The sequence below is a fragment of the Nomascus leucogenys genome, chromosome 23 (genome assembly GCF_006542625.1).
Source record: "Nomascus leucogenys isolate Asia chromosome 23, Asia_NLE_v1, whole genome shotgun sequence".
Classification (NCBI taxonomy): Eukaryota; Metazoa; Chordata; class Mammalia; order Primates; family Hylobatidae; genus Nomascus; species Nomascus leucogenys.
Genome location: NC_044403.1, coordinates 2,979,676 through 3,004,241, shown reverse-complemented (window position 1 = coordinate 3,004,241; position 24,566 = coordinate 2,979,676). Strand labels below are relative to the sequence as shown.

The 24,566-nt window shown below is 35.8% G+C and overlaps 1 long non-coding RNA gene across 1 annotated transcript; it reads right to left on the bottom strand.

The window, feature by feature from the left end:
- Positions 1–11,471: 11,471 nt before the first annotated feature.
- On the bottom strand, positions 11,472–19,573 carry LOC115832923. The gene is made up of 3 exons (XR_004028328.1): positions 19,494–19,573; positions 18,435–18,485; positions 11,472–11,953 (listed from the first exon to the last, which is right to left on the bottom strand). It is a non-coding gene; the product is annotated as an uncharacterized LOC115832923 (long non-coding RNA).
- Positions 19,574–24,566: the final 4,993 nt, after the last annotated feature.

Sequence of the window (24,566 nt, the reverse complement as noted above, 5' to 3'; positions counted from 1 at the left end):
AAGGTGTAAGGAAGGGATCCAGTTTCAGCTTTCTGCATATGGCTAGCCAGTTTTCCCAACAGTGTTTGTTAAATAGGGAATCCTTTCCCCATTGCTTGTTTTCATCAGGTTTGTCAAAGATCAGATGGCTGTAGATGTGTGGCATTATTTTGGTGGCCTCTGTTCTGTTCCATTGGTCTATACATCAGTTTTGGTACCAGTACCACGCTGTTTTTGTTACTGTAGCCTTATAGTATAGTTTGAAGTCAGGTAGTGTGATGCCTCCAGCTTTGTCCTTTTTGCTTAGGATTGTCTTGGCTATGTGGGATCCTTTTTGGTTCCATATGAATTTTAAAGTATTTTTTTCCAATTCTGTGAAGAAAGTCAATGGTAGCTTAATGGGGATAGCATTGAATCTATAAATTACTTTGGACAGTATGGCCATTTTCACAATGTTGATTCTTCCTATCCATGAGCTTGGAATGTTTTTCCATTTGTTTGTGCCCTCTCTTATTTCCTTGAGCAGTGGTTTGTAGTTCTCCTTGAAGAGGTCCTTCGCATCCCTTGTAAGTTGTATTCCTAGGTATTTTATTTTCTTAGTAGCAATTGTGAATGTGAGTTCACTCATAATTTGACTCTCTGTTTGTCTTTTATGGAGTATAGGAATGCTTGTGATTTTTGCACACTGATTTTGTATCCTGAGACTTTGCTGAAGTTGCTTATCACCTTAAAGAGATTTTGGGCTGAGACGATGGAGTTTTCTAAATATACAATCATGTCATCTGCAAACAGAGACCATTTGACTTCCTCTTTTCTTAATTGAATACCCTTTATTTCTTTCTCTTGCTTGATTGCCATGGCCAGAACTTGCAATACTATGTTGAATGGAGTGGTGAAAGAGGGCATCCTTGTCTTGTGCCAGTTTTCCAAGCGAATGCTTCCAGCTTTTGCCCATTCAGTATGATATTGGCTGTGGGTTTGTCATAAATAGCTCTTATTATTTTGAGATTCATTCCATCGATACCGAGTGTATTGAGAGTTTTTAACATAAAGGGCTGTTGAATTTCATTGAAGGCCTTTTCTACATCTATTGAGATAATCATGTGGTTTTTGTCATTGGTTCTGTTTATGTGATCCATCACAATTATAATTTTTTAAAAGAATAATCAGTGGAATATAGAAAAACTAGATGAGAAAACATTCAAATCTTTCATCTTTCCAAATTGCTCCCTTTAGATATATTTAAACACACACACACACACACACAAATACACAGATGAATTTTACATCAATGAGGTTATTTTGTAAATATTATTTTGTTATCTGCTCTTTTTCACTAAATAATGCATCAGAAAGTTAATTCTGTGTCACTACCAGTATAGCTATACCTTATTATTTTAATAGACTTTAAAGAATTCCAGGATAAATATCTTTACTCAAATAAATTAAAATACAAGAGTATTACAGCTGTTTAAGCAGACCCTGTTTTGGACATTAAGCTTGTTTGCAATAGTTCACTGTTAAAACAATGTCACAATAAACATTCATATAGTAGACATATTTAACCACTTGGCAATTATCTCCTTGGAATTATTTCCTGAGTCATGGTGAATATATATTTAAATTTTGGTGAACATTGTCAAATGACTTTTTTAAAGGTGTGCGTTAATTTACATTCTTACCAACAAGAGATGATACATTCACAATTTTGTGCTTTTGTATATATCTTTTTGTTCTTTAGGGGGAGGTGGGTCCTTCTGTTAGGTGGAAAGTATGTAATCAATTTTCTATTTATTTCACTTTCTCTATTAATTAGCCAAGTTGAATTTTTAAATATTATATTGAAATTGAATTTTTTTGTAAACTGCCTGAATGTTTTGTGCTTTTTATTTTGTAGCTATTGGCATACTATACTAGAATTATCAATTTCTTGCCCATCAAATATGTAGCAAATATTATTTTCCAAATTTAGTATTTGTATTACAATTTTGTTAGTCACACATTTTGCCATAAATTTATTTGTTATTTCTTTATTTTTATAATTAAGTCTACCGAATTTCCTTTGCTCTCTATATTTAGTTATATATTAAAAAGCCTTTCCTCATCTAAATTCTGCTTTCAAACTTAACCATAACTTGGGGAAAGATTTATGACCAAGTTCTGGAAAGTAACTGCAACAAAAACAAAAACTGACACGTGGGATCTAATTAAAGTTCTGCATTGCAAAAGAAACTATCAACAGAGTGAACAAACAACCCATAGAATAGGAGAAAATATTCACAGACTATGTGTCTGACAAATGTCTAATATCCAGAATCCATAAGAAATTTAAACAATTCAGCAATCAAATAACAACCCCATTAAAAATGGGCAAAAGACATGAGAAGACACTTCTCAAAAGAAGACACACAGTGGCCAAGAAACACATAAAAAAATGTTACACATGACTAATCATCAGAGAAATGCGAATCAAAACCACATTGAGATACTATCTCACACCAGTCAGAATGGTTATTACAACAGACTCTGGGAAGGCTGTGGAGAAAGGGGAACACTGATACACTGTTGGTTGGGAATGTTAGTTCAGCCAGTGTGGAAAGCAGTTTGGAGATTTTTCAAAGATAAGACGGAACTACCATTTGACCCAGGAATCCCATTATTAGGTATATATCCAAAAGAAAATAAATTTTTTTACCAAAAAAAACACAAGCACTCATATATTTATTGTACCACAATTCACAATAGCAACAATGTGGAATGAACCTAGGTACTTAATGGTAGTGGGCTGAGTAAAGAAAATGCAGTACATATATACCATGGAATACTATGCAGCCATAAAAATAGAAAAAAATCATGTGTTTTGCAGCAACATGGATGTAGTTGGAGCCAATTCTTCTAAGTGAATTAACACAGGAACAGAAAACAAAATAACACATGTTATCACTTATAAGTTGGAGTAAACATTGGATAATTGTAGACATGATGATGGCAGCAATAGACATTGGGGGCTATTGAGGAGCAAAGGAGAGCAAGGTTGAAAAACTATCAGGAACTATACTCAGTACCTGAGTGAAAAGATCAGCTGTACACTAGACCTCATCATAATGCAACATACTCAAGTAACCTGCACATGAAATCCTGCCCCCGAATCTAAAATAAAAGTTGAAATTATAAAATAAAATAAATTACTAAAAAACCATCATATTTTTTCCTATAATTTTGGTTTTAATATTCACCTTTAAATCTGTATTCTTTTTTAAATTTAAAATCTTTTTATCGAAATCTCTTTTATCCCATATATGTCTATTACAGTACAACATTAGTTTAATTACTAAAATTTTACACAGTATATTTTACAAATGAGAAGAGACAGAATAAAAGTTTTTCAGTTTTTCAGAATTTCCTGATTTCTCAAAAAATGTATACTTTTGGCTGAATTGTAGAAACGCTTTGTTTGTCAGGAAAAAGATTGTATCTTTTTCACTGAATTTTTATCATACTTAGTGATTAATAGTCATATATTTATGACTATTGTATTTTATTTTTTAATAGTATTATATTTTATTTTTTAAGTGTTTATTATAAACAGCATATATTTATAGTGTTGCATCTTTCTTGCCAAGAATAAGTTATATTTCTCCACTGACAGACATATGTATGTCCTTTAATACATTTTAATGATTTTCTTTGTATCAGTTGTATATGTTTCGGTATTTGCTGAGTTGTTTTGTTATTTAGAATGACATATTTTACAATTTCCTTTAAAATTTGCAATTGGTTATTTTTAGTTAATAAGCACCTTGTTTTGAATCTTTTAAAGTTTTTCTGTCACAAGTGGTTTCACATATATATATATATTTTTATTTGAGCTAACTTAATCAGCAGATGGTATAGTTGATATAACCACACAAACGACTTTCAAATATATGGAAAGTGATTTTAATTATATATTGACTATTCATATCAAAATTCTGTAAAATTAGTTATAGCTACCATTCATGATCCAGTAAAGTCAGTAATTTACAAAGAAAGCAAGAAAGAAACTTACACACACACACACACACACACACACACACACACGATATATGCATATACATACAGTCCACTTGGCTATTTCTTAATAAATATCATCCAAATTGCTCTTCTCAGTTGTGTAAGGGTGAAATGATGAAATTAAATTATCTTTGTTTCATAAAAACAAGGGAGGCAGCTACCTCCCCATTCTCTCCTTAGAGTGTCTGCTTGTAAACACAATAGGCTTAATATGAGGCCTGAATTTTTTATTTTAAAGTGCAAAGTCTTGGGCTTTTCTGTTCCTTGGGACTGCAAACATACTTCCAAATCAATTCATGATTTCATTATGGACTTTACAGAAGACAATCACCAGGTGCATCTATTTATCTTTCAAGAATATACAAGACATTTTCATTGTATTTTTCTTCTACTTTACTCAGTAAATTTGTGTGAAATTCTGTCCAGAGTTTGTAGTAACTTTCATGCTACCTTACATCCATGTAAATCTGACAATGCTTCTCAATAAGAAATTGTGTTCTTTCTTCTGTATTGGTACGAAATAATTTTTTTCTTGGCAATATTGTTTTATTTTTGCAGCATTTGATAAGATATGCATGCAGTGGCTTTGAAACAAACATCACATGTAAGAGTAATTTGTGGAATCAGAACATTAGATCCAATAAACATTATTTCAAATTCTTCTAATAATATAATCTAATAAATGTGATCAATTTCACTTTGGAGTAGTCATTTTTTCTTTTATAATATAATTCTCTTTATAATTTTGTTAGTGTGTATATGTGCACATCCTTGTAAATGTATCCTAAATAACATAAACTTTGCCTTTTATATTTTCTGTTCCAGAAAATACTATTGAAAGTTAATGATGTGTTTTCCTGAAGCACTAATTAAGTACTTACATAAGCCAAAGCAACATCAATATTGCTAAAATCCCATATTTTATCTTCTCAAAAGAATTCCTCTTGGCCCAGGCAAATAACAGAAACTTCCAAAGCAGTGCCAAATTCATCTGAACGCTGTGGATCACATAATGAATTTTTAATTGCATTGGGTAAAATAAATGCCTGGGAGCACTCTAAAGAAAAACAAAAATGTCTGGGTGGGTTTAAAACAAATGAGGAGAAAAATCAAATTACACAAAAATGATTAATGATTAAAAGAAGCTAACTCTGCATTTTTTTTTATCACTTTGGGGCTCTGAGCTGTCATCTTGAGATCACAGACCTTTGGAATATGGCTCCCATGGTGAATCTGATGGGTTTGATAGTGACAGATGCAAAACTTTGCCCAAGTAGCAATAGTTTTTTAATCCTCTCTCACTAAGAGATCTCAAGGAGAACCACATTCCATCCCTAGACAACACTGTTTGTTCTTCTTTCCCCTTCTTTCTTTCATAATTACTAAAAGTAAAGGGTGAGTCTCAGAATACAGTACTGTGTTATAGGAGTTAGATACTCACAATTGGGAAAAACAACTTCATATAATGGAGCTAACTAGAATTCATTCACACATGAAATTAGTTGATTACATATGTCTTCCAAAAAATAATACACTTTGAAACATGACTTACGTGTATATTATTAATGAGGTGGATGTGCACTCCTCAATATTACTGGGCAACCAGGAAACTATCAATTCACATGTAATGAGTAAAATTAATGCAAAATAGGTTGAAATCCTGAAAATGACCACATGCACTGGAGTCATATTAAAATAATGGAGGAGATTTCGTAATCAAAGAAGAAATATAGATTGTCATATACTAGCACTACTAAAAATGGCGACCTATTGAAAAATGGTTATTATGTAGGTCCCCATTATCATCTAGAAAATATTTTTGCTAACCAACTGATATTAGGATTCTTGTTTCTTTTTTTTTTATTATTATACTTTAGGTTTTAGGGTACATGTGCACAATGTGCAGGTTTGTTACATATGTATCCATGTGCCATGTTGATTTCCTGCACCCATTAACTCGTCATTTAGCATTAGGTATATCTCCTAATGCTGTCTCTCCCCCCTCCCCCCACCCCACAACAGTCCCTGGAGTGTGATGTTCCCCTTCCTTTGTCCATGAGTTCTCATTGTTCAATTCCCACCTATGAGTGAGAACATGCGGTGTTTGGTTTTTTGTCCTTGCGATAGTTTACTGAGAATGATGTTTTCCAATTTCATCCATGTCCCTACAAAGGACACGAACTCATCGTTTTTTATGGCTGCATAGTATCCCATGGTGTATATGTGCCACATTTTCTTAATCCAGTCTATCGTTGTTGGACATTTGGGTTGGTTCCAACTCTTTGCTATTGTGAATAGTGCCGCAATAAACATACGTGTGCATGTGTCTTTATAGCAGCATGATTTATAGTCCTTTGGGTATATACCCAGTAATGGGATGGCTGGGTCAAATGGTATTTCTAGTTCTAGATCCCTGAGGAATCGCCACGCTGACTTCCACAATGGTTGAACTAGTTTACAGTCCCACCAACAGTGTAAAAGTGTTCCTATTTCTCCACATCCTCTCCAGCACCTGTTGTTTCCTGATTTTTTAATGATGGCCATTCTAACTGGTGTGAGATGGTATCTCACTGTGGTTTTGATTTGCATTTCTCTGATGGCCAGTGATGATGAGCATTTTTTCATGTGTTTTTTGGCTGCATAAATGTCTTGTTTTGAGAAGTGTCTGTTCATGTCCTTTGCCCACTTTTTGATGGGGTTGTTTGTTTTTTTCTTGTAAATTTGTTTGAGTTCATTGTAGATTCTGGATATTAGCCCTTTGTCAGATGAGTAGGTTGCAAAAATTTTCTCCCATTCTGTAGGCTGCCTGTTCACTCTGATAGTAGTTTCTTTTGCTGTGCAGAAGCTCTTTAGTTTAATTAGATCCCATTTGTCAATTTTGGCTTTTGTTGCCATTGCTTTTGGTGTTTTAGACATGAAGTCCTTGCCCACGCCTATGTCCTGAATGGTATTGCCTAGGTTTTCTTGGAGGATTTTAATGGTTTTAGGTCTAACATGTAAGTCTTTAATCCATCTTGAATTAATTTTTGTATAAGGTGTAAGGAAGGGATCCAGTTTCAGCTTTCTACATATGGCTAGCCAGTTTTCCCAGCACCATTTATTAAATAGGGAATCCTTTCCCCATTGCTTGTTTTTGTCAGGTTTGTCAAAGATCAGATAGTTGTAGATATGCGGCATCATTTCTGAGGGCTCTGTTCTGTTCCATTGATCTATGTCTCTGTTGTGGTACCAGTACCATGCCGTTTTGGTTACTGTAGCCTTGTAGTATAGTTTGAAGTCAGGTAGCGTGATGCCTCCAGCTTTGTTCTTTTGGCTTATGATTGACTTGGTGATGCGGGCTATTTTCTGGTTCCATATGAACTTTAGAGTAGTTTTTTCCAATTCTGTGAAGAAAGTCATTGGTAGCTTGATGGAGATGGCATTGAATCTATAAATTACCTTGGGCAGTATGGCCATTTTCACGATATTGATTCTCCTTACCCATGAGCATGGAATGTTCTTCGATTTGTTTGTATCCTCTTTTATTTCATTGAGCAGTGGTTTGTAGTTCTCCTTGAAGAGATCCTTCACATCCCTTGTAAGTTGGATTCCTAGGTATTTTATTCTCTTTGAAGCAATTGTGAATGGGAGTTCACTCATGATTTGGCTCTCTGTTTGTCTGTTATTGGTGTACAAGAATGCTTGTGATTTTTGTACATTGATTTTGTATCCTGAGACTTTGCTGAAGTTGCTAATCAGCTTAAGGAGATTTTGGGCTGAGACAATGGGGTTTTCTAGATATACAATCATGTCATCTGCAAACAGGGACAATTTGACTTCCTCATTTTATGAAGCCAGCATCGTCCTGATACCAAAGCCTGACAGAGACATAACCAAAAAAGAGAATTTCAGACCAATATCCTTGATAAACATTGATGCAAAAATCCTCAATAAAATACTAGCAAACCGAATCCAGCAGCACATCAAAAAGCTTATCCACCATGATCAAGTGGGCTTCATCCCTGGGATGCAAGGCTGGTTCAACATACGCAAATCAATAAATGTAATCCAGCATATAAACAGAACCAAAGACAAAAACCACACGATTATCTCAATAGATGCAGAAAAGGCCTTTGACAAAATTCAACAACCCTTCATGCTAAAAACTCTCAATAAATTAGGTATTGATGGGACGTATCTCAAAATAATAAGAGCTATCTACGACAAACCCACAGCCAATATCATACTGAATGGGCAAAAACTGGAAGCATTCCCTCTGGAAACTGGCACAAGACAGGGATGCCCTCTCTCACCACTCCTATTCAACATAGTGCTGGAAGTTCTGGCCAGAGCAATCAGGCAGGAGAAGGAAATAAAGGGTATTCAATTAGGATTCTTGTTTCTTTTCCAAGTATTTTTACAGGAAACAATGATGTACCAAGTTGCCACAAGATTATAAGAACATTTTTTAAAGTTTTCAACCACCTTTTGCTTTCTGACATTGTTTTTCCATTGTTGGAGGAATGTTCTGGAGGAGAATTTTATACTTGCTGACATGTGTGTTTGGTTATTTTGGCAGTATTAATTTCAGAGAAAAGATCTAAGTTGTTATATTGGTTTATGAGTAAGATTCATCTGAGTTGAGCATAAATCAGTCCCTCAGAGAATGATCAACTTACAACTTAATAAACTAGCATTTTGCAAACTAACTGAGTAATGGAAGTGTAAGAAAGCAATAAAGGAGCTACATAAAACAACCCCAACACACATGCATACACACACACAAAACACACAGAGAGAATAATGCCTAACACTTATATGACACAAATTTCTAGACATTATTCTAAACTGTTTTCTTAAAATAATTTGTCTAATCCTTACAATAACCTTGTGAGTTCAGGGCTAAATTATTAGTAAGTAATAGAACAGAATTCACACCCAAAGTGGCCTGCTTCCACAGTCTGTACTAAACAAGAAACTCTACTGTCTTACCTCCATATAACTCACTTTTTTCCTCAATCTGCAACTGCATCCCAATCTCTCTGGCAATAGCATAAATATAAGTCATGGGGTGCAAAATAACTGTTTGATAATAGTCCCCTCCACTCTTTGCAAAATAATTGACCCTTCTTTGGTATTCTCTTTTTCGATATTGAAGTTGTTTGAAGAAAGCCCATATTAATTTTTGTCGTTAATTCTTATCTTCTTTTGCAAACTTCAAAATCTGTGTAGGTCAACTAAATCTCTTGGAGCTTTTTGTGTCTAGAAATTGAAGTAAGGCATTGTAAAACTTATTTTCTGACTTCTGTCAAATCCCAACTCCAAATCATAAGGCAATCCTGTTGGTTCTACCTTCAAAATATATCCACAAACCATTTACCACCATTCCCACTGCTATCCCCTTGTCCGAGCCTCCATCATCTCTCACCTCTGATACTCTAATCACTTTCTAACTGGTCTCACTGTGTCCACCCTCACCTCCCTGGAGAATACTCTCAATGTAATAGGCTGTGGGTTCTTAAAACATCAATCAGATGGTGCAGCTTCATCTCTTGAATCCTCCAATTGCCCCCCAAGTGTAGGTCTTTCCAGGGATTTCCAAGGTGTTCTCACTTTGACTTCACCTGTTATCACTGTCCTCTTACTCCATCTGCTTCAGGCAATCTGAGATCTTTAATACTCTGACACTGTAGGTGGACTCTTGCCTGAGAGTTTTTGCACTGGCTGTTGCCTGTATCTGGATAATTCTTCTGCTAGATATGAGCATGGCTAACACATTTCTTCAAATTGTGTGTTAAATGTCATCTTTTCAATTAGACTTACCCTGACTACTCTGTTTAAATTTGTACATTTGTCCCATCCCTAATCATAACACTGCCTATGCACTCCCCCTTCCCTATATTTTTCCCATAGTGATAATCATTCTCTCTCAATTATTAGGCTTATTGATTATTGTCTGTCTTCCCCTTCCTCAAACTAGAATATAAACTCTATAAGAGCTGGAATCTTGTTTATTATGTCAACTTTTATAGCCTAAATCCTTATAAAAGTGCCTGGCACATGATGGGTGAAAATCAATTTGTTGAATGAGAATGGTACTAATGAAAAAGTAGTAATCAATGCTTACTTGTTTTTGGAAGAGTTCTAAGACTGTCTCTATAACTTTGTTTAATCTTCATAGCAAACCCTTGAAGTAAGTGATATATTACTCAGTTCCCAGATAATAAAACTGACACAGATGGGGACAAATGTCTACCAATTAATTATTAAAATTAACTAGAGTTTTGAGTAGAGTGTTAAACACAGAGACAAAAGAATAAAAGGAAGGGAATAATCATCAAATGAGATGTTTAAATTTCTGGGTCCTGGATCCAAAAAGTGTTATTTTAGTCTATTGTGATTTATAAAATATGATAATTTTTAAACATTGAAAGTATAGAATTACTATATTTATATATACTCTAAAGAACAGCCGTATTCTAAATCTAAATGTCCCACTTACTTGTTTCATAGACTTGACCAAGGACTGTGCTTTGGCCTGAATATTTGTATCCCCCAACATTTATAAGTTGAAATCCTAACCCCCAAGGTGATGGTGTTAGTAGGTGGATCCTCTGGGAAGTGATGAGGCCATGGGGCAGAGCCCTCATGAGTAAGATTGGTGCCTTTATAAAAGAAATTCTGGAGGGCTTGTTTACCCCTTCCACTGTGTGAGGTCTCGGGGAGAAGTTGCCATCTGTGAAGCAGTAAGTGATTCCTCACCAGACACTGAAGCAACTAGTGCCTTGTTCTTGGACTTCCCAGCCTCCAGAACTGTGGGAAATAAATTTCTGTTGTTTATAAGCTACTCAATTAAGGTTATTTTTTTACAGCCATCTAAGGAGACTAAAGCAGACTGCTTTATCTCTTGTCTGTTAACTGACATGAAGACACAGAGTATAAAACAAATAGGAAATTTTTGTGCCACTTTATAAGGATAAAATGCCACAGGTAGCAGATGAAAATTTAGTCTTTGATCTGGTTTTTCAGAAGCAAAGAGTTGCAGATAATAGAAATAATGAGAATGGTATTATTATTTTGAAAACTTTTTAGTTTACCATGTACTTTCATGTATGTCATCTAATTTTATCACAGTAACTCTTTGAGAAAATTAGTAAACATTATCACTTCCATTTCCTAGATACAAAAATACAGGTTCAAGAAAGCTCAAGCTGCTTCTCTAAGATCACACAATTGGCAGAGCTAGATTCAGAAATCAGTGCTTTTTCCAACAAACCAATCTCACAAAGATTATTAGAAAATATTCTGAAACATATAATTGCATTTCCTGCTCAAAGTTATAGGGGGAATATCTTGAAATGGATTTCACTTTAAAACTCCAAAGCATGTCTAGTAACAAATATTTATTAAAAGAATGAATCTGGGAAATAAAGACATTCACAGAGAGAAGACCTGGATGGCTTAGGTATTTTCTCAATGGTGGTAGAAATGACAGCTATGGTGATTGTGTATGTGGGAGGTGGGAGAGAAGATATAATTGTTGTGTGTGTCAGGGTGTTTGGCTCTGTCTAAGGAATTTACTAACTAAGAACATTCCCAATCTGTCATTCTGACTATTTGCCAGGTGCAATTAGGGAAGGGAAGGTTGGTTTCTTCTTTGCATTCATAAATAGCAGGGGACTCAGGAGAAACAGATTTCTGCTGCATTCACACACAAAAAAATGTCACTTGTGCAGCATCAAACTTGTTATATCTGATGATCTGGGAGAGAATTTTGTTCTCTCTTAAAAATCTGTTTCTTCTGAATACCAAATGCACTTAAAATTTGTCTTCTGTATGTCTAAGATGTCTTCTGCACATTGTCCTCCACAGAACACCATCAACATATTGCACCCCTGATTCCATATTTGCAAAGCAGTGGACTTAAATGAATCGTCTCATTCTAAAAAGAGAAAAAATATGTTTATGATCAAGAGACATCATTTTCCATACTGTTCACTATGCACTTTTTCATCCATCAGGGCATCCCCTAGGTAACAAAAGAACCATATTGTTTTGTGTGTGCTTGCTTTTTAGCATCTAACATAATAAGTGGGGTTACTGAAGGACTGTTCTATTCCCCTTCATTGTAATTAAAGTACCATTAAAAGTCTTCAGTTTTTATGCTGTATCTCAAGGGTTGGTTTGTTACATTTAAACTAAAGCCATTAAAAGTTAGAGTTTATAAGGTTAGCTTTTTCTTTTTTTCTTAAGTTAGAACAAATGCCATATGCTTCTTCTTTTCTTCTCCCATGGAGTTAGCAGGAAAGATATGCTGTAGAAGGAGTCTCCAGCTTTAATGCTGGCTCAGTTGAGCCCACAGAGAGAAGCAGGAGCAAACCCCCTCCCCATCAGTATCTGAGGCAGTCCTTGTATTGACTGAGCTCCAGAGTCAGCTTGTAAGTGCACCAACGCAGGGAGTCCCTCTAATCGCTCCGCATCCTTCGCTTCTATTAGGATAACGTGACATATATCAGAATGTACAAGCTGCTTTTCAGAAACTGATTTCCCTTAAGGCTGTTTGTCTCTATGGCTCAAAGTGTAGGTCACCATCGTGACTCATTTTAATGTGTAGTCTGTAATCAGGGCTTGAAACATTCCCCACATGATTTTAAAAATATCATAGGAAACCTACTTTGCTGATTCCATCAGGAAAGCAGTGGGCTGTTTTAGGGAGCTTACAGAATTCTTAGTTTACTCTGTACTGTAAAACTTCCAATATCAAAAGCTCACACTTCCCCACTTCAGAGTCTTTCACAAGAAGTATCGGTGTGGAAAACTTAGAATGTTATTTCAGATTATGTAACTCCAAAATCTTTCTATTTTCAAGTACTTACAGAAAGCTCTGATTAGTCCCAGCTACTGTGATAAACACAGTTACATTGCCTAGAACAGAGATACATAACCTGGGATTCAAGAACACCTAAGCGAGTCCTTGAATGGGTTTCATGGGGCCCACAAACAGCTGAAATTTTACATATATTTGCCCATGTGCATTTTTATGAGATCCATAGCTTCCACTGAAATCTCAAAAGGCACTGTGACTCTAAAAATGTTAATATCACTGCCTGAAATTTTGAGAAATATGCATTTTTAGCTTCTTACTCTAGACAATTCAGAATGAAATGGCCAAGTGTTTGTGATGAGCAAAAGCAGTTATCATAGTACCCCAGAAATTTCCATGTGTTTTTTTCACAGCTAAAAAAGATAAGAAATGTAATATTAAATCTGCCAAAATAAGATGGAATAAAATTTAAAAAAAGAAGCTTTAATTTATTGGAAGAAAAGGGCATGTTATTCAAGAAATGTAAATGCTTACTATTTCTAAGTAATACAAACATGAATGAGTGAATAGGAAGGATGTCCATTTCTGTGCCCCCAAGTTTACTATTCATCTAAAGAAACAAGAATGAGTGTTGTGAAAGAAATATTCACTGTAGATATAACAGAGTATATGTCTTCCTCTGCTCAGGCTGCCATTAAAAAATACCATAGATTTAGTGACTTAAACACCAACAATTCATTTTCTCACAGTTTTGTATGCGCCAAGGCCAGGATCAAGGTTCTAGCCTATTGAGTTTCTTGCAGGCTGGCCCAGGGCACATGGCCGGATGTGGGAAGTGGGGTGTGTCAGGAGGGGTGGGAAGCACTCTCTGGAGTCTCATTTTTATGAGGACACTAATCCTGTTGGATTAGGTCTCTACCTTTATTACTTCATTTAACTGTAATTACCTCTTTATATGTCCTATCACAAAATACAGCTGCACTGAAAATTAGAGCTACAACATATGAATTTTGCAGGAGATATAAATATTCAGTCCAGAACTGATCTGTGCTAGAAAAATATCTTTGGAGCAAGCAAAACAAGCTATAATGGCCAGAGAAAATTGTGTGGAAGGGGTGGTACTCAATTTGGGCTAGTAAGGTGAGCTTATTTCAAAATATTCTCTTTATTTTAAATGTATGGCTTTCCTTCTAGAAAGTATAGGTATGTTTGAAAACCTTTCTTTAACAAGAATTTCTCATCAGTTTCCATAGAATGTACTTAACAATAAAAAGCACCTCACTTCTTGGACAGAAGCCACATAATGTGGTGATAAGAGAGGTGAGATATATTAGAGATAAGCTCCTCATACCTCCAAATTTGGAATAACAAAAGTGTGTGTACGTTCGTGACACACATGCATCCATGTACACATGTATGTAGGCATACAGAGGCAGTTTCACTTGTTTTAGCTTTTTGAAGACAGAAATCTTGGCTTATGCAAAATTTTAATTTGTGTCTGAAATACTTGGATTAACAATTTGTTCATTTCTCCAATGTTCAGACCAGTATTCACTGAGTACTAATTAGTCAGAAAAATGAATACAGTATATAAATAGATGAAACACAGTACATCTCAGTGAGCATATGATTGAAGCCTGAATATTGTGAGGAAAGGACATAGAAAATAGGCCAAAGATCTGGCAAGGATGTGGAAAACCCGGCAGCGAAGATGGCATTTGAGCCAAATCTGGTATGAAGGGCAGGAAAGAGTAGGAACAGCTATTTCAAATAGCAGAACGGCCTAGGCAAAGCCGCAGTCATGAAAGGTAGGCCTGGATAAGACTGGACATGTCTCCCAGTTGTATCAAGCCCCAAACTCTATATGTATGCCCTTAATTTACATCCATATGCAAAACAAGTAAAAGGGCTTAGATTTTGACTCTTGAATACTTCTAGTGTGTCACTTAAAAAAACTATCTGTAAATTCAAACTGCATAGGTTTAAAGCATAGTCTTGGTATTTAACCTCTCTGGACCTATTTTTTAATACTAATGAAAATGATGAGTGTAAAATGGAACATACTTTGTTTTATTAAGAAAATATTATTTGAACAAGGACCCAAAAATGGTGGTTGTTAGACAAGTGGATATTTAGAGGAAGAATATTCTAGAAAGATGGAACCCTGGAGGGAAGGCCATAAGCATCTGGTGTGTGCATGGTAGGAGACTACCGTGGCCAGGGCCAAGCAAACAGGGTGAATGGCAGTGAGTGATGAGGTCAGATCACATAGAGCCTGATGGAGCATTGCAAGGACTTTGGTGTTTGAATGAAATGAAGAACAATTGTAGGATATTGACACAGGAGAGACAAGATGTGACTTAAGTTTTCAAAGGATCACTGTGCTGCAAGAGATTGGGATAAAAGTAAGATCAGAGTAGAAAAAGAAAGACTCATTATGAGTCTATTAATCCAGGCAAGACGTCTAGTGGCTTGGACCAAGTTGAAGACAGTGGAGATGATAAACAGACAGGTTCTAGATGTGTGTTAAGCATACATGGACAGGTTCTAGCTGTATGTTTATGGACATGGATTTAGAGAGAAAGAGAGTAATCGAAGATCACTCTAAATTTTTGATCTAAGCAACTGGAAGGATGATGTTGCCATATATACATGTGTGTATGTATGCATGTGTATGTATGCATGCATATATATATAAAGTCTACTCAGAGACATTATATACATATATTATGTATAATATGTACTACTTCCATATATATGGTTTACTCTCTACTTATAGGGTTATTGTGATGACAATTTAATTACTTAGCTCGTGTGAATCACTCAGAATAGTGCTTGGCACATAACAGGTATTCAATAAATATTAGCCATTTCTATTCATGCCTGCCTTGTTATACATGTCTCTTTAGGGCCAAGTTAGCTATTTTCTTGTGGGACTTTGACTCGTTAATAGTGGCAGAATAAAGCTACTGTATGACCTAGAAATTCAGCCTGCTGAGTGGAAAAGAAACTGTAAAACTTTCCTTTAGCAGGTATATTTCATAGCAGGTCTCCTGGAAAGAGCAAAAAAATCACCTTTGGAGAGGAAATGCCGATACCTAACAGATAATAGCTCATAGGCTGCTTCATCTATAGAAACAGTATTGCTGTTATCATCACAAAAGAATAGGAGAGAAGGTGGGTTTATGCAGCTCACAATGAAGGCCCTGACATGAGCCACAAGATTAAATTGGTGTTAGAGGAAGTCTCATATCTTTTTACTCAGACGGGAAATTGAGAGAGTGACATGACACTAAGTCAAAAAGTCAAAGGTTGAGAATCCAAATAAACTGATAAAAATGTCAACTCACAATCCCAGACCGTTAACATAGCCATTTGGGATCTCACCTGTATTATTGGAATACTCATATTTGTATTTAATCCACACTTGTATTATTTATGTCAAATAAAGTCACAGTATCATTTCCCACACCTACATAAAAGCAGCTGTTTTTTGTTTTTTTTTTTTTTGTTGTTGTTGGGTTTTTTTTTTTTTTTTTGATGGAATCTCGCTCTGTCACCCAGGCTGGAGAGATGCAGTTGTTTGTTTTTATATCTTTCATGGGAATACTCTGAATAACTTGACAAAGCAACATAATGCTTGGAAATTTCACACATGGTTTCAGCTAGATAAACACCACCTAGACACTAGCAGAAAGGATCAGGGACAAATTAGAATGTTTTCATGAACAGCCAGATCAAATCTAGTGTGTGCTTTCTTTAAATTATTAAACCAGAAGTAAGAAATTGACCCCAATTTGAGCAATAAAAAAAAGAAGCTGCAAATAGCCAGCTAAAATTCAGCCCACAATAGAAATGAAACAGATTATTAAGTCACAGAAGAAACTCCAAACACTCTTTAATTTTCAAATGATAGATCTATTAGCAGACTTCCCTCCTAGGCAACTTCTCTGCACTATATGTTATACTCTGAATCACAGATTTTTCTCTTGACATTTTAGTGTCATAACAGGGGGTGAATTAAAACTTGAACTACCTGCGTAATGGATTTTTGTTCTGGTAATTAAAGATAGCAGCTGGAGTTTTGACTTCTACTGACATGCTTAGGGAGAGAAAGAAAAATGATCCTCGACCAACATGCTAGAATCTCAGTGGGGTAAATTGGTTTTCCACAGGTGTAATGATTAATCTGAACCCAGAAGAGCTCTTAAAATGCTTACTTCTCTGTAGATTTGATAATTTTGTGTTTCAAAATATTCAGCTGTGACAGAGTTTACAAATAACATGGCCTTGTAATATGCATGATAATCAGAATTTACATTAAAAATTTTCTATGTCCAAAGGATTTGGAATACTGATTTGAAAAACAAACCTGCATCATCCTAAACACAAGTTGATTCTATCCATCAATCTCACAAATAGAAATGTGAATTTATTTTTTACTGCAGCCATAGGAAAGAAGAAGAACATGATGCTCACAAGGAAATTGTCTTTCCTCTTTCCTTTTTGCATCCAACTCTTTCTGGAATCTAGATTTCAGTTTTATTTATATAATTAGTCAGATGGTAAAGAATGTCAAAACATCAATCTGATTAATTCGAGTCCATGGATGGAATAGTGACACTCCTTGTAAGTGTTGCCTTTTATGTCATCATACTGCAAAGGTTAAGTTGATTTGACCTGCTATAATCAAAAGCAGCCTATCGACCACTTCATCGTAATTACAGCTCTTTAGGACTATTTTGGTGCTAAGGAAGATTCTGCACTTGGTTTACAGGGAGCACAATTAAAGTTGTCAGTCCTCAGACATCAAAGTGCATGAAAACAAAAAATCGTGGGTTGCTTTAGGTTTCTATTTAATTGAGACATAAAAAGAATTAAATGTAGAGGTACATTCAAGTATTTGATTTGCAAAATGCTAGGGACTCTTTGAGATAAAAAGGGTTGTATAAACCTAAGTTATTACCATTGATTTTCTGCAAAAATGGAGAAAAAGATTTGGGAAAAAAATAGAAGCAATGAAAAGGAATGCACGCTAACGGACTCATAAGTGAATGCTCCTTTGAGTTTCTGGTGCATTCCCAAAATTTTGCAATCCCACACAAAATCCAGGAGCATTGTCAGACTAACGTTTTTATAATTGATGAAAGTTATTTATATTACTTTCTACTGCCAGTGCAATTCCTCTGCCTCTAAGATCAGTGATAATCTTTGGACCCATGCATGTTTTTGAGAAGACCTATGAAAGTGAAAGCTTCTGGATTCCATGGTAGAAAGATATTTTAAAATTTTTGTGTCTCCATGGTTATTTTAAAGAGCATGGAGAAATTTAAATATCCTTGCATAAGAGAAAAATAATGGAAAATTTAAATTATGTTCACTAAGAATATCATTATTCATATGAATTGACAAGCAAAGAGAATTATACATTATCATTCATTAAATATAAATTAAACACTTACTAAATGGTATTCCCTTTTTAGAAACAGCAAACACAAATGAGTTGGATAATATCCTTGCCCTTAAGAATATCATTCTTTCAAAGAGAAAACATATAGGTTTTCCAAAGGGAGCAAGAATTAAAATCTGATTGGCTTACCTTTAAGGATTTTTGTTGTTTTGATTAATGCAGAGCCTGAAAGTCCAACTTCTTTCCCACCAAGACAGAAAAAGACATAAAGAGTAGATTTAAGAAAAATAGCTCAGGATCCAGAAGAGCCAGAATAACAAAACCTAAATAATTCCTTTAAACATGGGATTTGATAGTTTATGGTAAGTAGGTCAAGGACTCTTACTAAGGAGAGTTTCAGAGTCTTAATAGAATACTTCCCCTACTCCACAAACTGTAAATATATTGACTTCTTTTCACCAGGTGGTCCAGAAAAAAGTGATTCCACTTTCTGATTAAATAAAATAGGAGGCAAAAGTTTAAATTTATACATAAGTTACTGGTACCAACAGAAATGACACTGATAAACAAGGTAGATCCAGTAACAACATCATAAGCCAGAAAATATTTTGGAGGTAGTACAGTAATGGAAAATTGATCTTAATAAGGCCAAGGTAAAGGTTATATCTTCACTATGTCCTTGTGAGAAGTACAACCTACAAGGATAAAACTCTTTGAAGTTTTTTATTGAATCTAGGAGGAAGTCAAATTTGAGCTTAAAATTTTACTCTTGTATCTGCTGGGAAATTTAGCTATGGACTTTAACCCCCAACACTCCCTCCCACCACATATTCATCTAAGTCAAGGTTTGAATATCTAGTGCATTTACCTGCTTAGTGACTTTTAAGAACCCAGATCAAGAAGACTCCTAAGCTCAGTTTCCTTCTTGCTTCCAGCTGGCATTAAAATGTCACTGAGTTTTTATGCTCTCCATGTTTACTGACTACTTCACTGGCTACAATGAATAAACAAATCCTGACATATACGTATAAATACACTTCAGGTATGCTAATTACTTAGGCAACTCAAAAAGATAGCTCCACTGGGTAGTTTGACAGACCCAAGAGTGAGATGTGAAAGTAGAGAGGCTGCTTTTTCTGCAGAGTGCATAAAATGCTATAATCACAAGTAAGTGTTTTCTTATTGGTTGCTAAAATGAAAACCAACTATGCAGGTTTCATCATTTAGATAAGTCGCTTGGAGACAGACTTGTGATTCTAACATCTCCTTGTTGAGAAGGAAGGCATGTAAAAAGAAAGACATGAAGAAACTCTGTTATTCTTACCACTACTACTACAACTAACAATAATTGAGTGCTTCCTAGCTTCCTATCTTCTAAACATTACATGCATATTATCCTGTTTAATCCTTACAATCAACTTATACGGTAGGTATTATCATCACCTTCATTTTTAAGATGCGGTAACTAAGGCACAGAAAAAGGGTGAATTACTTTTCTCCAGATTAACAAAGCTGCTGGATGACAGAGATATGATTCCAGACATAGGAAGTCTGGCTCTATTCTTACCTTTAATTTGCTAAAACCTTTTGCAATCTATTTTATTTTGGCACTAAATATTAACAAGTATTCATAGACAATTGGTCTCTGAAGGAAAAAGATGAAACCAAGTTATTGTTGCTGTTTTTAAATAATTCTTCTCTAGGACTAACTTGCACTCCACAGCAGAGGACATATGGCAGGTAAGCAGTGCAAATTGTTCATCTCTGGGATCTTAGGATATTGCCTGGAGCAAAAGAAAGTCTTTGTGTGGGATCCTTTTCTGATGCTAGAATCAAGGCAGAGAAGATGCTCTGTTTCATCACTTCCCTTTAAACAGTACAGGTAGTTCTCTCTAAGGCACGTGAAATTGGGCTAACTGATCATTAATAGTAATTGTTTGGATTTCCTTTGATATTAAGATAGGGAAGTGAGACTCCATATGCTGAATCTGTGAGACTTAGATATTTTAAGAGAAGAAATCATTATATTCTAAATTTTACTCAGCTGTTCTAATTTCCAAAGTCAGTGAAACCAAGGAAATATTTTCTACATTCTTTTGATTCTAGAAATGAGGTCTTGATTGCTTGACTTGACCAAACTCATCCAGTAAGTTGTGAAATCTGTGATTATACCCAGGTTGAGGCAATTCCAAAAAGAGCAGGAAGAACTGTATAGGTGGTGTCTTAGTTCTTCTTCTGCTGTGATAAAAATACCTGAGACTGAGTAATTCATAAAGAATAGAAATTTGTTTCTCACAGCTCTGGAGGTTGGAAAATCCAAGACCAAGATGCCGGCATCTGGTTAGGCCCTTCTTGCTGAACCCTCACATGGTGGAAGGCAGAAGGGCAAGTGATAACAGCATGTTGCATGAAGTTTTCAAATGCCTTAATTGCATTCTTCTTGAGGGAGGACTCCTAGTGGCTGATCATGTTTTGAAGACCCCACCTCTTAATACTATCATATTGGCAAAAATTTTGGAGGGTACATATTCAAACCATAGCAGGTGGTAAGGATCCAGTTGTACTTCAGAAAATAAATAGAACTGACAATAAATACATCTGTGATTGCCAATCAGAAGATACAGCAAGTTAAGAGTGGAGCTGTTATGCTGGGAATATGACTAAGAAGTAAAAACAGTTATGACAGGGGTTAATGAGGAAGTTGTAGATTGCATACTCTGTTCCAGGCTTCACTAAGTTGTTTTTGTTTTAAAGACATGCATTTTGACATTTAATATTTCCATTGACCTTATGACATACCTCTGATTACTATATCCATTTTATAAAGAAGGAAACTAAGAGAGTAGGTGGTAGATCTAATATCCAAACCTAGACTAATTTCCCTAACCATGATAGTATAATGACTGTTATACCAAATAGTTTTTACAGACAAAACAGAATTGCTTTTCGGTGAGCTTCTTCATACTCAACGAAATTGTCTAAGACTGTGCAAGGGTTAGGAGTGCAGCAGCTGTAAGTAGTACAGCAGCTGTAAGTAGTACATATGTTTATGGTGAAACTGTCACACAGTTTAATTCTCACTGAAGTAGATATAGAAAATCTCAGAAGTTTAGCACTTCACATTTTGAGGTCACTTTATTTTATGTTATTTTTATTTTATTATTATACTTTAGGTTTTAGGGTACATGTGCACAATATGCAGGTTTGTTACATATGTATCCATGTGCCGTGTTGGTTTGCTGCACCCATTAACTCGTCATTTAGCATTAGGTATATCTCCTAATGCTGTCCCTCCCCTCTCCCCCCAACCCACAACAGTCCCCGGAGTGTGATGTTCCCCTTCCTGTGTCCATGAGTTCTCATTGTTCAATTCCCACCTATGAGTGAGAACATGCGGTGTTTGGTTTTTTGTCCTTGCAATAGTTTACTGAGAATGATGGTTTCCAGTTTCATCCATGTCCCTACAAAGGACACGAAATCATCATTTTTTATGGCTGCATAGTATTCCATGGTGTATATGTGCCACATTTTCTTAATCCAGTCTATCGTTGTTGGACATTTGGGTTGGTTCCAACTCTTTGCTATTGTGAATAGTGCCGCAATAAATATACGTGTGCATGTGTCTTTATAGCAGCATGATTTATAGTCCTTTGGGTATATACCCAGTAATGGGATGGCTGGGTCAAATGGTATTTCTAGTTCTAGATCCCTGAGGAATCGCCACACTGACTTCCACAATGGTTGAACTAGTTTACAGTCCCACCAACAGTGTAAAAGTGTTCCTATTTCTCCACATCCTCTCCAGCACCTGCTGTTTCCTGACTTTTTAATGATCACCATTCTAACTGGTGTGAGATGGTATCTCATTGTGGTTTTGATTTGCATTTCTCTGATAGCCAGTGATGATGAGCATTTCTTCATGTGTTTTTTGGCTGCATAAATGTCTTCTTTTGAGAAGTGTCTGTTCATGTCCTTTGCCCACTTTTCGATGGGGTTGTTTGTTTTTTTGTTGTAAATTTGTTTGAGTTCATTGTAGATTCTGGATATTAGCCCTTTGTCAGATGAGTAGGTTGCAAAAATTTTCTCCCATTCTGTAGGTTGCCTGTTCACTCTGATGGTAGTTTCTTTTGCTGTGCAGAAGCTCTTTAGTTTAATTAGATCCCATTTGTCAATTTTGGCTTTTGTTACCATTGCTTTTGGTGTTTTAGACATGAAGTCCTTGCCCACGCCTAAGTCCTAAATGGTATTGCCTAGGCTTTCTTCTAGGGTTTTTATGGTTTTAGGTCTAACGTGTAAGTCTTTAATCCATCTTGAATTAATTTTTGTATAAGGTGTAAGGAAGGGATCCAGTTTCAGCTTTCTACATATGGCTAGCCAGTTTTCCCAGCACCATTGATTAAATAGGGAATCCTTTCCCCATTGCTTGTTTTTGTCAGGTTTGTCAAAGATCAGATAGTTGTAGATATGCGGCATTATTTCTGAGGGCTCTGTTCTGTTCCATTGATCTATGTCTCTGTTGTGGTACCAGTACCATGCTGTTCTGGTTACTGTAGCCTTGTAGTATAGTTTGAAGTCAGGTAGCATGATGCCTCCAGCTTTGTTCTTTTGGCCTAGGATTGACTTGGTGATGGGGGCTCTTTTTTGGTTCCATATGAACTTTAAAGTAGTTTTTTCCAATTCTGTGAAGAAAGTCATTGGTAGCTTGATGGGGATGGCATTGAATCTGTAAATTACCTTGGACAGTATGGCCATTTTCACGATATTGATTCTTCCTACCCATGAGCGTGGAATGTTTTTCCATTTGCTTGTATCCTCTTTTATTTCATTGAGCAGTGCTTTGTAGTTCTCCTTGAAGAGGTCCTTCATGTCCCTTGTAAGTTGCATTCCTAGGTATTTTATTCTCTTTGAAGCAATTGTGAATGGGAGTTCACTCATGATTTGGCTCTCTGTTTGTCTGTTATTGGTGTACAAGAATGCTTGTGATTTTTGTAGATTGATTTTGTATCCTGAGACTTCGCTAAAGTTCCTTATCAGCTTAAGGAGATTTTGGGCTGAGACAATGGGGTTTTCTAGATATACAATCATGTCATCTGCAAACAGGGACAATTTGACTTCCTCTTTTCCTAATTGAATACTCTTTATTTCTTTCTCCTGCCTGATTGCCCTGGCCAGAACTTCCAACACTATGTTGAATAGGAGTGGTGAAAGAGGGCATCCCTGTCTTGTGCCCGTTTTCAAAGGGAATGCTTCCAGTTTTTGTCCATTCAGTATGATATTGGCTGTGGGTTTGTCGTAGATAGCTCTTATTATTTTGAGATACGTCCCATCAATACCTAATTTATTGAGAGTTTTTAGCATGAAGGGTTGTTGAATTTTGTCAAAGGCCTTTTCTGCATCTATTGAGATAATCATGTGGTTTTTGTCTTTGGTTCTGTTTATATGCTGGATTACATTTATTAATTTGCGTATGTTGAAGCAGCCTTGCATCCCAGGGATGATGCCCACTTGATCATGGTGGATAAGCTTTTTGATGTGCTGCTGGATTTGGTTTGCCAGTATTTTATTGAGGATTTTTGCATCAATGTTCATCAAGGATATTGGTCTAAAATTCTCTTTTTTGGTTGTGTCTCTGCTTGGCTTTGGTATCAGGACGATGCTGGCTTCATAAAATGTGTTAGGGAGGATTCCCTCTTTTTCTATCGATTGGAATAGTTTCAGAAGGAATGGTACCAGTTCCTCCTTGTACCTCTGGTAGAATTCAGCTGTGAATCCATCAGGTCCTGGACTCTTTTTGGTTGGTAAGCTATTGATTATTGCCACAATTTCAGAACCTGTTATTGGTCTATTCAGAGATTTGATTCTTCCTGATTTAGTCTTAGGAGGGTGTATTTGTCAAGGAATTTATCCATTTCTTCTAGATTTTCTAGTTTATTTGTGTAGAGGTGTTTGTAGTATTCTCTGATGGTAGATTGTATTTCTGTGGGATCGGTGGTGATATCCCCTTTTCTAGTTCTTTTAATTGTGATGGTAGGGTGTCAATTTTGGATCTTTCCTGCTTTCTCTTGTGGGCATTTAGTGCTATAAATTTCCCTGTACACACTGCTTTGAATGCGTCCCAGAGATTCTGGTATATTGTGTCTTTGTTCTCGTTGGTTTCAAAGAACATCTTTATTTCTGCCTTCATTTCGTTATGTACCAAGTAGTCATTCAGGAGCAGGTTGTTCAGTTTCCATGTAGTTGAGCAGTTTTGAGTGAGTTTCTTAATCCTGAGTTCTAGTTTGATTGCACTGTGGTCTGAGAGACAGTTTGTTATAATTTCTG